Below are 17,759 nucleotides of genomic sequence, written 5' to 3'. Positions count from 1 at the left end.
AAGTACATATATGTACTTCTAACTCCCAGTACATCCAAATGTAACCTTATTTAGAAATAGGGTCTTTTACAGAAGTAATACAGTTAAAACAAAGTCACATTGGAGTAGGATGAGCCCCTAATCCAATATGAATGGTGTCCTTATGAAAATAACACCATGTGAAAGACAGAGACACAGAGAGACCTCTATGTGAAGATGGAAGCAGAGACCAGAGAGACACATGTACAAGTCAAAGGTGCCAGAAAATTGCCAACAAACAAACAAACACCAGAAGCTGGGAAAGAGGCCTGAAATTGATGTTCCATCACAACCCTTGGAAGAGACCAGTTCTCCTGACACCTTAATTTCAGACTTCTAGTCACCAGAACTGTGAGACAATAAATTCATTGGTGTTTAAGCCACTCAGCTTGTGGAACTTGGTAATGGCAGCCCTAGGAAACTAACGGGCTACCTGACAAAGTGATCGGGCACTATGATTTGTAATACACCTGACATAGGATAAGCCCTTTCTAAACTGTTATTAATAGTAACAGTGTTGGAATATTTTGAACCATAACCGATAAGTAGTCATGCAACAAGCTATACTTGATTTATTCCTCATATATTTTTGGTGGGGCGGTGGGGGGATTTAGGTATCAAAATTTCCTAGTGGTAAGGCAATAGGGAAGGCAGGGAATTTTAAAGGAGACAAATCTCATGCTAGTGTGTGCTAATTATTTGAATCCCCTGTAAATGGTTTGGCAGGAGAAGAGGTTGGAACATTTAGCTAAATTGAAGTTTGGGGATTATCTGTGAATTTAAAGTATCCATGCCATTTTGGCCCCTATTAGCACAAGTAATTGAGAGGAAAATCTTGCCAGTTTTGCTTTTCCATAAGGTATAATGTGGACTTCAATATTTAAAGCAATTCATTAGCATGCTTAAATGGTATTATGGAACAGCATTAAAGGATGCAAAGAGGTAGTCTGTGACCTTCATTTCAGAGATGAGCAAATTAAGGCCCATCAAGGTTATAGTGAACTCAAGGCTATACAGTTCACGTTGGAAAAGCTGACACTAGAATCCTTGTCTCCTAATTTCCTGGTGAAAATTGAGTGTGTCTTTCAGGATTATGTGTTATGTTCTGAATTCTGTGGAGTTTTACCCCTTGTCAGAACTCTAACTCTGCACTTGGAATCTTAAGACCAAGGTTGGAAGAATTCATTGAAAGAGAAGAAAGTGACATTATAACGTTTTCAATAAAAAGCCTCAAAAATTGCATATGGGAAGAGAGCAGTATTGGGGACAGTAGACAATTATTTTTACACTAAAATTATAAGCTGTGTAACACATTTAGAGAAATCTTTTTACATTGTTTAGAAGATCCATTAAACGTGGCCTGGCAAGACCTTTCTAGGACAAGACTTTAAAGCCCTAAATGGTATTTGGAAATGTGGCTAACTCAGATTGAAGTCATTTGCATTATATTATAAAACACATAGGACACTTAGGCCATCAAGATCACAGGGATGGGGGCGCCTGGCTGGCTCAGTAGGTTAAAGCCTCTGCCTTCGGCTCAGGTCATGATCCCAGGGTCCTGGGATCGAGCCCCACATTGGGGCGCTCTGCTCAGCAGGGAGCCTGCTTCCCCCTCCCCCTCTCTCTCTGCCTGCCTCTCTGCCTACTTGTGATCTCTATCTGTCAAATAAATAAAACCTTTAAAAAAAAAAATCACAGGGATGGCTAAACTTTGGTCCGCCACATAATTTTGCAAATTCAGAGTATACTCCTAACCTGCTTAACAACCAACCCCACTTAAAACAAGCTGCCCTTTTTCATCTCTGGTGTACTCAGCTTTTAAGTAGACCTTGTGGGAAGAAACATTAGACTTAATACAACAAACTTTGTTTCATCGTTTGTTTTCACTTTGGTTTATTATTTTTATATTTCCCGTCCTCATAGGACATTTCCATGTTGCCAGCCCTAAGGATACCACTACCGTAATTGAGGGGCCCTGTTCAGAAACTATTTCAGAGAGAATCATTCAGTTTCATTTTACAGCTTCATTGCCCAGAACCAGAACTTTTCAAAAGACACTCAATAACACCAATGCAGGGAACCCTCTGGACAACATATCAATTTGTATTATGAAGTGAATTATGGCTGTACCCACCAGAGCTGGTATAGTTAAGTGTCTGTCAGTGTTTCCATTACATTTTGAGGGCTTCTTACTTGGTTGCAAAAATACCCTTCAGGCTGAAGCATACAAGACCAGCCTAGGAAGTTTAGTTTTACCTTTTAAAAACACTAGCTTTCTTTTGTGTTTGCTTGTATACATTGTGTAACAAAGAGAAATCTAGTTTTCTAAGTCAGTATGGCTGCCAGAGAGATAATGTTTTTAATGGGGAAAGCTCATGGTGTTAAGGGTCATTTCTCTGAGTATGATCCACATTGTTCTCCTTGGAAAATGCCAGGTTCCAAAAATGAGGATTCCAATGTGGTGTAAATGCCCTCCAAAAATTATAAATGTATTTATTTTCCCTCTGAATTTTGAATCCAGGAGTCTGCTCTTATATCTTAGATGGGATACAGCTACATTATGTTTCAAGTTTTCCCTCTGACCATGCCCCTATTCTCACATTGAATCCATGTAAATTCTTGCCCTTCCTTCAAATCCTAGCTCAAATTTCCAAATTTCTGAGAAGAAAAGGATTCAGAGATTCTTCCCCTAAGTCACTTTGCACATAATACCTAGTTCCAAGAGAGCAACTGTTAAATCATACCATTTGTATGTGTGTCTGTTTCTTTAGTAGACTGCACAAACTCAAGACAACGTCCTGTTTACTTGCAGTGTTAGACACATTACATGTGCTCAGTAAATATCAGTTCCTTGACTGAATGAGTGAGTGAATGAATGAATGAAAGAATGAAGTACTCTGTGAAATAGGAACAGTGGCAAGGACATTCAAGGAATTTTTTTTTAAGTTATCTTTGAAAAGTAAGGACTTGTCTTCAATATGATTTTCCACTTCCAGGTCTCAACCTTCTAGAGGGTACAAATTCTCATATGTCCATAATGAAGAATTTCTCAGGAAATTGAATGACTTGTAAACTCTTACAGGTAGAGATATACACAACAGGATTAGTTGAGAAAATTACTGATCAAGGAGTTAGGAGATGAAGTGTTTGTTCTGACTTAGTCACTGACTCCATGACCCTCTTCCAGTTACTTAACTCAGTGATTCAATCTCTCTGCAATTGGTGGTAATAGCAGTTCTTATCTGCTTCTCAGGGGTGTTTAGGGGAAAAATGTGTTAGCACATCTGAGACAGTTTAAAGAAAAATCCTAAACTATAGATAGTATATAAATTAAATATTATATTGCTATTTCATACTATGTACTAAATAATTTATTGCAAACAAAACTATTTTGGTGAAATCACATCAATCTAATAACAATATAATTGAAGATTTGATTCTTTCACTTGTCATAAGCAATTGGATTATATTTATTCTATAAAGAAATGAAATGAAAAGTAGATTGTTTGATCGTTTCTGTATTTGGCATTTGGGGACAGTCCACATGATTATTATGATGGATAAGCTGTCATGCTCTACCTGAACCAAACACATTTTCAAGGAGAGGAGCTAAAAAAAACTACCAATGCTTTTAGAAGAAACATTACCGGAAGAAATTTTTTTTTTTTAATCACAGTTTTGCAAACTGTTTAGCCATTAAGGGCTATAAAGCTTCCAATGTTTCTCAGAGTGTAACCCATGCCTCAGTATCATTTTTTTTTTAAGATTCTATTTATTTATTGACAGAAAGAGAGAGAGAGAGATCGCAAGTAGGCAGAGAGGCAGGCAGAGAGAGGTGGGGGGTCAGGGAAGCAGGCTCCCCACTGAGCAGAGAGCTCGATGCGGGGCTCCATCCCAGCACCCTGAGATCATGACCTGAGCCGAAGGCAGAGGCTTAACCCACTGAACCACCCAGGTGCCCCGCCTCAGTATCATTTTGATTACTGTAAACTAGAGTCTCAGACCCCGTTCTCAAGAATAAGCAACTCTGGGGTGGGGTCCATTAATTTGCATTTTAATCTCAGAGGATTCCTATGAAGACACTCAAGTTTAAGAACCACTTCAGGAGCTTATATCCTATGTTACCTCCTGTTCAGGAAGCAAATGAAGAAAGTACAGACTGAAGATTAGGAATAGAAAATAAATCTTGCCTGTGTAGTGAAGAGTGACAAATTATTCTCTTCCTTTAAAAACCACTGAGTATATTATATTTTGTAGAATTTGTAAAGGAATTATAAATCAATGATATAATTATGTTTTGGGGGAGAAAGGAGTTTCATTTTTTGTTTTATTTTGTTTTAATGTGGACAGACTGAACTAGAAAGAAGGAAAAAAGACATTGAGAGCTCCAGTTTGCTGTAGATTACCAGGGTTTAAGAGTTTGATTTGTATTGATGGGGGAAAGGAAGACTCCTTTATTCTTTCTTCTGTGGAGACAGAAGAACTGAGCGGAAGTGCATCAGGCACAGAATCATTTTGACACTTAAGGGTTTGTCTTCCAGCAATTATCAAGACAAGTCAGGTAAAAATATCAAACAAGATCTGATTGCAAAGTGTCTCTATTATTAAGTGGATATAGCATTTTGCTTTGTTTCTGTTGCTAAGATAGCATATAGTCATGTAGAAAATTTCAAATTATGGAAAAGATTACAGAGGCAAATGAAAAACACCTGAATTTCTGAAATAGTATGGCAATTACTGCTCTCATTTCAGTGAAAATTCTTCTAGAGCTATACACCTATTGTAGAATATGATTCCATTTATATAAAATTATACCTATAATTAAATTTGCATGAATTTACATAAATATAAATATATGCTTATAGATAATTTTATATTTTTATATGTTGCTTTTCCATGTCAAGGGCACTTTTTAGAAATCTCATAATCATGAATATCCATGGAATCAACAGGAAAATAATTAAACTTTGGTTATTGTTGGTGTCAGCTGTTTCATCTCCTTCATTCATGTCTTAATTCCTGGGGACTTCTGTCCCTCCCTCAACACCTCTCTGCTCTAACTTCTACCTCTAAACCACTTTTTCCATAAACATTATATGCAAAGACAGAGATAAATGTGAGTGTTCATTCTAATTCTAATTCTAATCATATGAGATTCATTAGCACCTAAGGAATCCTTGCTCTAATACTTCTTAGAGGTCTTTCCCTGTTCTATAGACTTCTATTAGCATTTTTTCTAAAGTATTTTCTCAGTTACTCCATGGATGCTAAAGAAGGCCAAATAAGTTGAACTTTTTATCAAACATGTATTTAATACTTAAAAGTATTCTAGGTGCTCTGTATAGATTATTTTACTGAATCCTTACACCTACCATATGCAGTGAAAGCCATTCCTGTCTTTTTAGGAATGCTGAGAAAAACTGAGTCTCAAGGAGTGTAAGTAGATGTTCAGAGGATTTCTCATAGTGGAGCAAGGTGGGTTGGAGGAATGGGGAGTAACTACTTAATGAGTGCAGGGTTCCTTTTGGAGTGATAAAAATGTTTTGAAATTAGATAGAGATTGTGAATGTATTGCTAATGTACTAAATAACAATGAATGAGTCACCTTACATAGTTAGTTTTATATTGTGTAAATTTTACCTCGATTTTAAAAAATGGACAATGAAATTAAACCCAGTTTTTGACCCCAGAGACCACACTCTCTTGACTGCTACAAAATACTGCCTCCCACACGGCTATATTGAGTTCAAGTTTTGCTAAAGCAAACAAAATTAATAGCTTTTGCTGCAGAAATATTCATGGTCTTGTGCTGATAAACATGCTAAATCTCTCATAGGATGATTGGGTATATAGGGATGTGGTAAGTAGTGTTTCCCAAATTACTTTTTTCATGGAACCCATTTTACCTGGAGTGTTTGTTTTTACAAGGACAAGTTTCATAAAACACCTTTATGGAATAACTGTTTTCTTCAAAGCTCCGAAAATAATGTTTATTATAGAATTATTTTCACTTGGATGGTCTACTTAGTATATCAGCAAAACTTCACAGGAATTCAGGCAATATAATAAAGATGGAACAGTTGCCTGGAATTCCCCTTGCAATCATTTCCTTAGCACTTGTTCATAATAGAAAGAGTAGAAGTGCAAAGGAGCTAAGCAATGACATCTTTTATATTCTATTTGAAACATTTACTATTTACTTTTTAGTTAAGTTTCATGCAAATGATAGCTCTGCTATGTGCACATATAACTATTTAAATTTTATGATAAAACACAAAATGTATAGGGGAGTGTAGATTTGACATTCTGCAATTTTTAGCATAGCAGTTTCTGGGCTTAAATAAGTCTTTCAAAAGCAACTGAGAACACTAACTTCCTGAATTTGAAAAAAGAAGGATGTTTTATATAAATCTTATGAGGGTTTTTTTTTTCAGTTATCTTTCTCAGTAGAGAAAACAAAACAATTTCTAAAACAGAAATTGAGAACAAGGATTTATTATAAAATAATGATTTATTCTTTAATCAAACCCAGTTTATAACCCAATTCTTATATTCCAATAGTCTGTATTAACTATTCTACTATATGTATTAACTATTTCTACTTCATAGAAAGAATGGGTGATTTGGAATCAGTGCAAATGAATTTTGCCTGTCACATATTTACTTATGTGTTTTGTGACTCAGTTTCCCCAAATAAACATGGATCTTCCTATCTTGCAGAATTTTCAGAAGAACATAAGGTATACCTATATACCTATCCTTTTGAACATGTATATTTTCCTTACTATGCTGCTCATCATAGCCAAGAATTCTGACTCTCCTGTTTTCAGCAAGCCTGTCTTCATTATTTTGGCTTCACTCATCTCCTTACACAGTCTAGAACACATGTAAAACCATTTCCTGGATGTTCTTAATAGTACTGTACCATTGCTGTTCTCTTTGAGATATAATGATTATCAGCTAGGTATGGTTTACATTGGATAATCCCCATTGCCATTTCTGCTGGTGAACCTCTAGCACTTCTGAGGAAAAATTCCTCAAATAACCCTGGTTGGGTGCATTGCAAATGCATTTAGGCTGTATTTGAACTACTCAGCTCTCATTTCAAGAGCAAAGTGGAAAAAATTCAAAAAATAATTTTTACACGCACACCACACATACACTCATGTGTTTATGTCTATTTCACAGTTTCCTACACTAGACTTAATTTTTCCTACTTAAAGAAATACCACCTTTCCTTTCCTTATTAAAAAAAAAAAAATCATTCAATGTAGACTCTCTCCTGTTCAATTGATTTCTGTGTGTTTCAATTAATGTTTAGTTTTAGCTTAAGGCAATTCTTATGTCATCAAGAGCAGCAGGGAACCACATATCTTTCCATATGTGAAGTCTGTGATATGGCCATAATATGGGGCCTGATAGGAGGTAGGTGAGGAGAGGTGGAAAGAGGTTGAATCTCAGTCAGGCCTAGCATACTAGGCAACTATATAGAAGCTAACTATATAGAACTATATAAAGTGTTCTGAAGTACACCAAAAGCATATTTGTGGAGGAAGTGGGCTCCGGATTCATAGGAAACACTCAAAGCCGAAGATAAAGCAGCAGTGACAACAATGGAAAATGGATAGCCACTTGCCTGAGGACAGTTACATGTAAGAATGTTGTGGTCCTTCTACTTCCCCTATTCCAACCCAAACAAATAACAGAAAAGGATGAAGAAATGTGAGGAATAAGGGCATTTGGTACCCTCCTCCTCTTCCTTCACTCCCACTCATCCCCATCACTTACTACCCCGAACATCTTTAGAGCAGCTTGAACATCAAGTCTAGGCTGCACCCAGGCAAGGCGAGAATCTATGAATTAAATATGAGGCTGAAACATTAAAAAAATCAAAATTCTTAACAAGAAATATAAGACCTTGTGACAGCAAAAAGTGGCTGAAAAGCTATGGGATCCCCAAATGTGATGAAGGTAGCAAGCACACTACCCAGTAGGAAGTAGGCTTCTCAAAGCATGGCAGATAGTGTTTAATGAAAAAAGGATCATGTTTTATACCTTCGGTATTTCAGACTCTTCCATCAAGTCAATTTTGATGATCTCCATAGTAAAGTATTTTCAAAAATAACCCTTCTACCAGTTTTTATCTTTGAGCAAGCAAGTTTCTTGCTCCTTTTCTTTAGTCATTTTATTCTTAGCCTGATCTGAAACCCTCTACTAATAGACATGTAGTCAAGGCTGTATTTGGCCAGTCTGTTCTGGTATTGAATGAACTAATTATTAAAATAATAAAGAACTTGGACTGGCAATGACTCAAGCTCCCGCTTTCTCACTTTGCAGGCTTGGGCTCTCCTCCAGAAGCCCCCACAATCCAGCAACTAAAGGCTTAATGCTCATACAGTTGGGGACGTCTTGGTCCCTGTTCAACTGAGTGGACTTATTTCAGTTTACACCAGTATATATTAATTTTCAATTTTGAGTATAAACCCTGTCTATTATAAATACAAGCAAATGAAACAGATGTCTTCAAATAGTTACTGTCTCTCTCGAATGATGAATGGTTACTTTGCCAATGGATGCCCTCAATTAACCAACATTCACTAGTCTTTCTAGACTTTCAGATATTGCTTCCTTTTTTTTTTCTTCTCTCAGCTGGTATTGCACATTTCCTCATGATAAACTCCCAACCTTCCCTGCTCTGCCAGACTGCCATGGATGTATCACCACACATCTCAGATAATGGATTTGCCTTCTGAACTAAACTTTCTTACCAATCTAGAGAAGGAACTCTACAAAATATCTACCCTATTTCTGTAGATAATCTGAGTTCCAGATCTGTTTGACCAAATCAAACATTTCTTCTCTTCCTGTGTCTTTGCCACACACCAAAACTTTAATTTAGTTTCCCACTGGAAAATTTTATATCTTATTGAAAATACTCAAATACTGGTAGTATAAAAGGTCTATGATAAATGAGAACACACATAAAATTTCAAATCCAGGTAATGGAGAAACATTTTATTTATTAACATACAATAAAATTTTTGAGGGTAAGGGACCATTCTGTGCTTCAGGGAAACAAGGGCTTGAAGTTATTGTCCTCCTCAAGATGTGCTCCTACACCATATTGATTATCACAGCCTTATAATCTTCATTACTTTCCCTCAGGGCTTCAGACTAATATGAAAACCTGACTGCTTACCTGTCTAGATTTCCAGCCAATATCTCTTCAACTTCTCCATCATCCAATATGTATATACATTCAATACATTACTCATAAGAGCTCTCAAAATTAACAGTTTAAAAACTATCCAGTTATAAAATAGATAAACTACATGAAGAGACGTTTCATCAGTGAAGATACACGGATGCCACATAAGCACATAAAAATATATTCAAAATCATTAGTCATTAGAAAAATTAAAATGAAAACTACAGTGAGATATCATTATGCACCTATCTGAATTGTAAGCACCTATCAGTGTAACAGAATCAAAGAACTGAAATGCTATCATCTTCATCACATGCTATTGGTTGGAAGCAAGTCAAAGGTTCTGTCCACACTCAAGGTCTGAACTTCAGGAGGCAGGACTCATGGGAGCCACATTAGAGTGTGTTTGTCATATAAAATGTAAGACATATTTCAAAGTTTCAAAAGGAAGCAAAAATCACACATATAGCTAAGTATACTTCATAGAGATAATCACTATTAATGAATGCTGAATGCTTTCCTCATAGTCATCTATGTGTTCTTGAAACCTTTACCCTAACAAAAGGACATTGTATATACAATAATTTGAATAGTCTGTCTTTTTAAATAAATATTTACAACAGAATATGTATAAAAGAGGTATGGTACTTATAGCACTATTTTACAATTTGTCTTACTTTTTAAGAATACATCCTCCTTAAATAGTCTTCAAAATTATAAATTTCAGAAACTCCTAAAGTTTATAATTTATTTCAGTTTCCCTATCATTTAATAGTTAATTTGCTTCCTAATGCCATGTTATAAATATCACTATGATAAATCTTAGTTTCATTAAAAAAAATCCTCCTAAATATATCTTAAATATATACTTTGAAGAACTAAGTGGGAGAATTTCGCTTCCCAGTTTCAAGTCTAAACTTTTATTACTGTCATCACTGTTACAGTCCTATTCTTGACCACTTCCGTACTCCCACTGCTGTATTTGACTGATACCTGAGCAGTTCCTCAGCATCTTTCAAGATAGTTGAAGTGTCCACTCCTCCAGGTAGCTAGATTAATTGAAATGACTTTTCTTTTCTTTTTTTTTTTTTTTTTTTAGATTTTTTTTATTATTTGTCAGAGAGAGAGAGGGAGAGCGAGCGAGCACAGGCAGACAGAATGGCAGGCAGAGGCAGAGGGAGAAGCAGGCTCCCTGCCGAGCAAGGAGCCCGATGTGGGACTCGATCCCAGGACGTTGGGATCATGACCTGAGCCGAAGGCAGCTGCTTAACCAACTGAGCCACCCAGGCGTCCCTGAAATGACTTTTCTAATGGCACTCCATTGGCATCTCTCTTTTGTACTGTTACATCATTTTTTTTAATGATGTTCAACTTGCCAACATATAGTACATCATTAGTTTTTGATGTAGTGTTCAATGATTCATTAGTCGTACATAACACACAGTGCGCATCTCATCACCCAGTTACCCCCACCCACCCACCTTCCTTTCCACAACCCTCAGTTTGTTTCCTCGAGTCAAGTGTCTCTCATGGTTTGTCTCCCTCTCTGATTTCTTCCCATTCAGTTTCTCTTCCCTTCCCCTTTGATCCTCTATGCTGTTTCTTATATTCCACATATGAGTGAAATCAAGTGATAATTGCCTTTCTTTCCATTTATTTATTTCACTTAGCATAATACCCTTCAGTTCCATCTATGTCAATGTAAATGATAGATAATCATCCTTTCTGATGGCTGAGTAGTATTCTACTATATAAATGAATCACATCTTCTTTATCCATTCATCTGTTGAAAGACATCTCAGCTCCTTTCACAGTTTGGCTATTGTGGACATTGCTCTTATGAACATTATGGGGCATGTACCCCTTCTTTTTGCTACATCTCTATCGTTAGGGTAAATACTTAGTAATGCGGTTGCTGGGTCATAGCCTAGCTCTATTTTTAACATCTTTAGGAACTTCCCAACTGTTTTCCAGAGTGGTTGTACCAGTTTGCATTCCCACCAACAGTGTAAGAGTGTTCCCCTTTCAATGACATGGGGGGGCAACTGAGGGCACAGTATGTTAAGCATCTTCTTTCAGTTCAGGTCATGATCTCAGGGTCCTGGGGTGGAGCCCTGTGTCATTGGTCTTCCTGCTCAGTGGGAAGTCTGCCTCTTCCTGTCCATCTGCCCCTCTCTTCAGCTCACATGCTCTCTCTCAAATAAATAAAAATCCTTTGAAAAATTAATCGATTGATTGATTGATTAAGTGATGTGTTTATGTGTCTTCTCTCTTCCAGGATTGTAAAGTCCTTATCAGGCAGAGAACACATCTCTTTCTTCTTCACATATTTAGCACCTAGCACAGTGCATATAATACATACAAACTTCCTAGAAGGAAGTTGAACTGAGCTACTGAACTAAACTAAGATAGTGTGGGTATGCTCTGGAGATACAGTTTTGCTAAGCTATCTACATTTACAGTGTGTTTTTCTATCCTTGAGCACACTAACAAAGCCTAAAATTAAATGAAGGAGATTCAGACACTCTTATGCAACATAAAGGCCCTTTGTATCACATGCAACTCTTTAAAAAAGGGAGCAAATGTAAAAGAAGATCAAGAAATTTGCAATGACTCTTCCTTCACCAGAAAGAATGTCTACCCAAAGACGGAGACAAATATTATTGCACATGCTTAAACACCCTGAAACTTAAAAATGTATATTAGAGTCATCCTCTTGCATTCACAAAATGATCGAGATGATCATTAAAAAGTCTAACACAAAACCCCATCAGAAGAAGTAAAATAGCATTTAATTATGTAATAGGTAGAAGAGGTGCTTTAGCACAATTTTATCATTTTAATATCCTTGCAACCCCTGTGACAAGCATTAGTAAATTCATTTTTTATCAGAAACAGCCTACCCAAGATTTCACAACTAGTCAGTGACAGAGACACACTTCAAAGATAGGAAGGTCCAATTTCAAAGTCATGATCTTCCTATTTCTTTGCATTGTGAAAGCACCAGGAAATACCATAGTTTTCAGTTTATTACCGGAAATGTTCCCTAAAATACCAAGGGAAAGAGTAGTAATGACTAACAGCAGGCTTGAAGTTGGGGCTGCATATCTATGGGAAACCATGATTATTTGCATTGTGCTATGTTTGATTTAGTTCCCTGTCAAATGTCACGCCAAAGCCTTGACACAACAGAGATTTGTGTCTGAAGCCATTCATTCTCTGTCTGGCAGAGCACATTGGCTGGCATATTTTACATAGATATTCAAAAGTCACACTAGTCTCTGAATAGAGCCTGAAAGTAACTAAGATTTAAAAATAAAGTGTGTATATACATATGTATACACATATATATGTATATATATGTATATGTATGTATATGAAAAATAGACTCGAGTCATACTAAAAAAAAAAACTAGAAGTATGTTTCAGTTTTTAAATCTCAATTATTCATATATGTATATGTTTTGCTTATAGAAGTTTATTTTTTCATAGAGACGTAACATGGCAGAACACATACAGTATGTTTAGAGCCAAATTTAAAATACAAAGATGAGTATATGTGTATTTCCCCAAGTATTATGTTTGCATAAAATAGGTTATCAATTATTAATGATATCATATATTTACATATCCACATTTTTTCTAAGCACAAACCAACTTTCAACTTTTCTTGAAATATGAAATTACTTTATCACACAAAAAAATCAAAGAACTGCCTCACCCAATTCATTGTGTGGTGGAAAGACTCAAAATAGAGTAAATGATCTAAGAAGTTTTAGAGAAACTATAAGCAAACATTTGTGAACCATTCATTATTTAAGTACCTCCAAAGAAATGACAATCCTTCTTTTAATACCTTAGCCCAGAACTTACATTCCTTATGTGCTACTTTATGCGATTTTTTCTTGCTACTTCCTCTGTAGAGGACTGGTTTTCATAGCTTCTGTATGTGGGATCAGTTTCCAGTTCCTTCCTTCATCTTTCTCCCTTACAGTCCCTGAGAATCTTAATTCCTTTTGTCTTTACTCCTGGAGTTCCCACTACGTACTTTTAATTCAATGTATACCTTTTCTTTTCAGATCCTTCTCAGGATTCAAGGTTATTATGATTCATGATATTTAAAATGTTCTTTGTCCACACTTGTAAAATAACATTCCATTTTGGAATCAAAAGCATCCTGTACTGGCTTTGCACTCACCATTATGTTTCCCGCAGTGCATTTATTTACTTTTTACCAAGCTCTATTTATTTTGCTGTTTGCATCTTCTTCCGCAATCAACTTGGAATTTTAAAATAATTTCATTCTCTGGTCCCCCAAAACTTAGATATTCTTAGATAGTTCTTAACTAATAGTTAACTTGCTTATATCCTACCTTCAATAATTTAATCATCAGAGTCACTAAAAACTGTGTTAAACAACTTCCCTCAAACAGTTCCATTGTTTTACTGTCAAGGGCATTAGTGATAACTATTCTTTGAATATATGCTGTATGAATTAGGGGTCTCTGTGATAAGGAAATGATAAGTATTTAATTATCAGAATTTTGATTCTAATGTTTTCTCACTAGTATCATGTTCTATCAGATGGAAGAGTGTATCATAAACATGAACATGTACTATACTTCCATATATATAAGCATATTATACTAATAATTTTTATAATATTTTTATTACTATAAAATTTATATTTATATACTTTACTAATGGAAAACAATGGAAATATATTTTAAATGTGCATACCTTTGTCCAAGGCACATCCTGCTGTGGTCTCAGGACAGGAACCTATTGTAAAAAATATATATATATTCTCATTAATATACTTAGTATAAGAAACAGATTGAAAAATACCAACACATAAAATTTTTAAAAAATGGTTTAAACCTCAACCATCGCTTAATACTATTATCTGTCCAGTAACTTCAAAAATATTCTGTTTTTGTCTTTTTTATTTTGCTTTAGTCTATTAAGAAGAACAGGAAAAAGTGTAAATATTCTGATATACTTCTCAATAAAGTTCTCTAAAGGAACTTTATTTTTTTGTATCTTAAAATAAACATTTTTCTTTCCTAGAAAGAAACATAAAGGCAGATTAAGTTCCTGATACATAAAAGTCAATTTCAGGGAAAAATTCAGAAAACATTTTTCAAAAATGCTAAGCAAATTATTATGTTCCAAATAAGAAGGAGGAAGCAGGTTAAGCAGGTTTTATGATAACAAAAGTCCTATAATATTTGTTCATCAAAAAATGGCAACAGAACAACAGTTAAAGTTAAGAGAATCATTTCACTGTAGTAATATTTCAAATTTTCAGGCAGTTAAGCTAGAATGTATGTGCAGATAATAGATTTAATTTTTTTTTTTAGATTTTTATTTATTTCAGACAGAGATCACAAGTAGGCAGAGAAGCAGGCAGAGAGAGAGGAAGGGAAACAGACTCCCCGCCAAGCAGAAAGCCCAATGCGGGGCTCTATTCGAGCTGAAGGCAGAGGATTAATCCACTGAGCCACCCAGGCGCCCCCAGATAATAGATTTAAATATGTTCAAATGAACTTGTGTACTTTAAAATCAGAGGAGGAAACTGAATCATGCATTGCTGCATTAAAACCAATATTTCTATCATTTCCTTCTATTTTTTATTGTATTAGACACAGTGTCACATTTCCAAATACATGGACACGAAACTGACATAAAAGCACAGATTTTAATCTTAGAACTCCCATTGCAACTGTGATAATGTTAATTATAAGAACTTCAATTAAATGTAAAATCAAAGAACCACTGGTTTTTTTCATATTTTTTGCATTCTATTTACTTAAAATTTCCAGATATGGGAGGAAAAATCAGAAGAAATTAATTTTATTTTTGATTTCTACCAGTATATTGGAATTAAAGTTCTACATGAATAAATCTTAAAAATTAAAAAAAATAGCATCCATAAAGTAAACATAAAAGTATGTTTTTCTTTCATGTTTAAAGTTCATAGACCCAAACAACTTTAGCTCTAGAAGGCACCTGAGTGGATAACCAAGTAAACCAAATCCACTATCAGTTAAAGGATTCTCATTGTTATGTGGAAATGCCTCAAGAGTCCCTGGATAATGTAAGGGAACCATTCCTTTGGGTAAGCCAAAATATACCCTCAGCCATTCTTCAAGCACACTAGACATGTGCATAAATTCAAGCATACATATGCATGATGTCTGCATGTGACCCCCGCCCCCCACAATTTTAGGCCATCTTCTTTATTGTATGGCCAAACCTAGAACCTCACTTTTCTTGGATTTGAAACTTGTCCCCTGGATTACTAGCCACACTGGACTTTAGACAATTTACATAACCCTCTCTGACCCTCAGTTTTTGTTTTTGTTTTTGTTTTTGTTTTTTACTTACAGTGAAGTTGTTATAAAGACTAAATGGGTTAATACAAATAAATTGCTTAGAAACTTTTCCTAGGACATAATAAATAGCCAATAAATGTTCACTATTGAAAACTACAAAATATTTGAAAGTAAAAATTCTTCAAAAATCTTCAAAAATATGAAGTAATTTGGATATTTAAAAATTATGTCAGTTGGTATTTCTAGTCTACTAATCATCTCTCAAGTGTGAAAATCTCCATTTGTATTTCTTACATTTTAGTATAATTATATTTGCCCAAATATAATTATAAGAAACCATTGAGAAACATAACTATGGAATGCAAATTTTATTCATGAAGGAGTCATAAAAGAAACCAAAGTAAAAGTGGCATTTTTTTTCAATAAGGGATTTTAAGTGGTTAGTAAATAGCTGTAATTCTATGTTCTGTGTTTTACTTGTGGTCTGGCATGACTAGAGGAACAGAAAATCTTCTTAAATGACAGGGAGGTACTTAAAGTTTTCCACAGGTCAAGCAAAAATCCAATTATCTAATATCCATGGGAGCAGACGTATGTGGCAAAGAGAAAGTACAAAACTGGAGACCCATTGTTACTGCCAGGCTATAAGAAATTTATCACAGGAAGACATGGTAGGAACAAAGTCGGAGTTGGACTCACAGAGCAGACAATCTTCAGCTACTAAAATCTCTATTTCCCTGGCCATTAGGGATAGTCAGGGCTTTAAAAGATAGGATTAAGTTTGTTTGCTATGATTTTTCAGATCAGGACCTGCTCTCCTATAAATAGGAATCAATTGCAGAAGGAAAGTGTAGGAACATAATTTTTGAAGTTTGGTTTAACTGAGTATAGGGTAAATTTAGAGAGGGGAGAGAAAAGACTTGATAAGAGAAAATGAACATAATAGGAAAGGGGGAAGAAAAGAACTATAGCCTTAATAAGCAAAGTGGTAAATGCCAAACCTGAAAGGTAGGCAATATATTTGGTGAAGTATGTTTTGATGAGAAGTTATCTTTATAGATCTGGTGGTGGACCTGAAGAAGAGGTAGTGACCTATTTACATCATTTTATTTTTTTAACTCAGGTTTTTTTCAACCAAGGCTGATTTCCTCCTCCCATTCCTATATAACAATTTCTGGAGACATTTTGGGGGTCACAGCTGGGGGTGGGACACTACCAGACGCTACTAGCATCTAGTAGTGATAGAGGCCACGGATGCTGTTAAACATTCAGTAGTTCACAGAGCTGCCCCCCACAAAAAAGATTCACGCAGCCCAAAAGATCAGTCAGGTGCTGAAGTTGAGAAATACTGTCTTAGCAGAGGAGGTCAAGCCTCCCCCTACCTCAGCGCATCACAAACCCTCCCAAATCATGACATCACATCATTTACATAGAGTGAATCTTCCAGGAAAAAGAGAGCTAACTTTGGCCAAGGTTCTTGACAGAGAATATTTTAGTTGCAAGTAATCTATTTAAACACTGCTGACCTAGCACTTAATGTAGCCATGTATGAAACCCAGATTGATTAGATACTTGTCATCAAGTTTTTTACTATACCAGTCTGAGCCCTGTATGTCACGGTATTTCCACTCCTCTTCTCAAATGTTATTATTTGATTTTACTTTTATACAAAAACACTAATTTCAAACATTCAGACATTATGCCATTTGAAATAATTTAGTTTAAGAGAGCGATTATTTACCTTATTATTATTAGAAATTTGAATTCACAACTCAATAGTTACCCAAAATCATTCTAAAGGAAAATAAGGTGATTTAATATTTTTATTTTATTTTTACTTTACCCCAAAAGAACAACTACTTTAAGCAAAACTAAGGTACATTTCTATTGATTATTAACATAAAGATATAATATACATGGCAACTTGAATAAAAACTAATGTTCGAAACATAATAATTACTACTATTTAATATAAACTAATGTATAATTTTACACTATTCTGATTTTGCTCATTTGAGGATACTTCATTACTATCATGTTGCTCAGAGTATTTAACCTGCAAAGTATAATGTTTCTTTGATATTAATTTAGTGGGACTCCCAATCTAAAAAACAGGTCATGTCTCACTTTGTTGATTTCTTTCAAGGATTGAATAACCAAAACAATTTTGAAAAAGAAAAACAAAACTGGAAGTA

At 35.2% G+C, this 17,759-nt stretch overlaps 1 protein-coding gene across 5 annotated transcripts in view; it reads right to left on the bottom strand.

The window, feature by feature from the left end:
- PTPRD (protein tyrosine phosphatase receptor type D) overlaps positions 1 to 17,759 on the bottom strand; it is a 2,315,363-nt gene that overhangs the window by 1,421,827 nt on the left and 875,777 nt on the right. For all 5 annotated transcript variants that reach the window (XM_059143037.1, XM_059143036.1, XM_059143035.1 and 2 more), the window contains one exon: positions 13,967 to 14,008. The gene's annotated coding sequence lies outside the window, so the exon portion shown is untranslated. The remainder of the gene's footprint in view (positions 1 to 13,966; positions 14,009 to 17,759) is intronic.

The sequence above is a fragment of the Mustela lutreola genome, chromosome 12, assembly GCF_030435805.1.
Source record: "Mustela lutreola isolate mMusLut2 chromosome 12, mMusLut2.pri, whole genome shotgun sequence".
In the NCBI taxonomy this organism is placed as follows: Eukaryota; Metazoa; Chordata; class Mammalia; order Carnivora; family Mustelidae; genus Mustela; species Mustela lutreola.
This window is presented reverse-complemented; position numbering and strand designations above follow the sequence as displayed.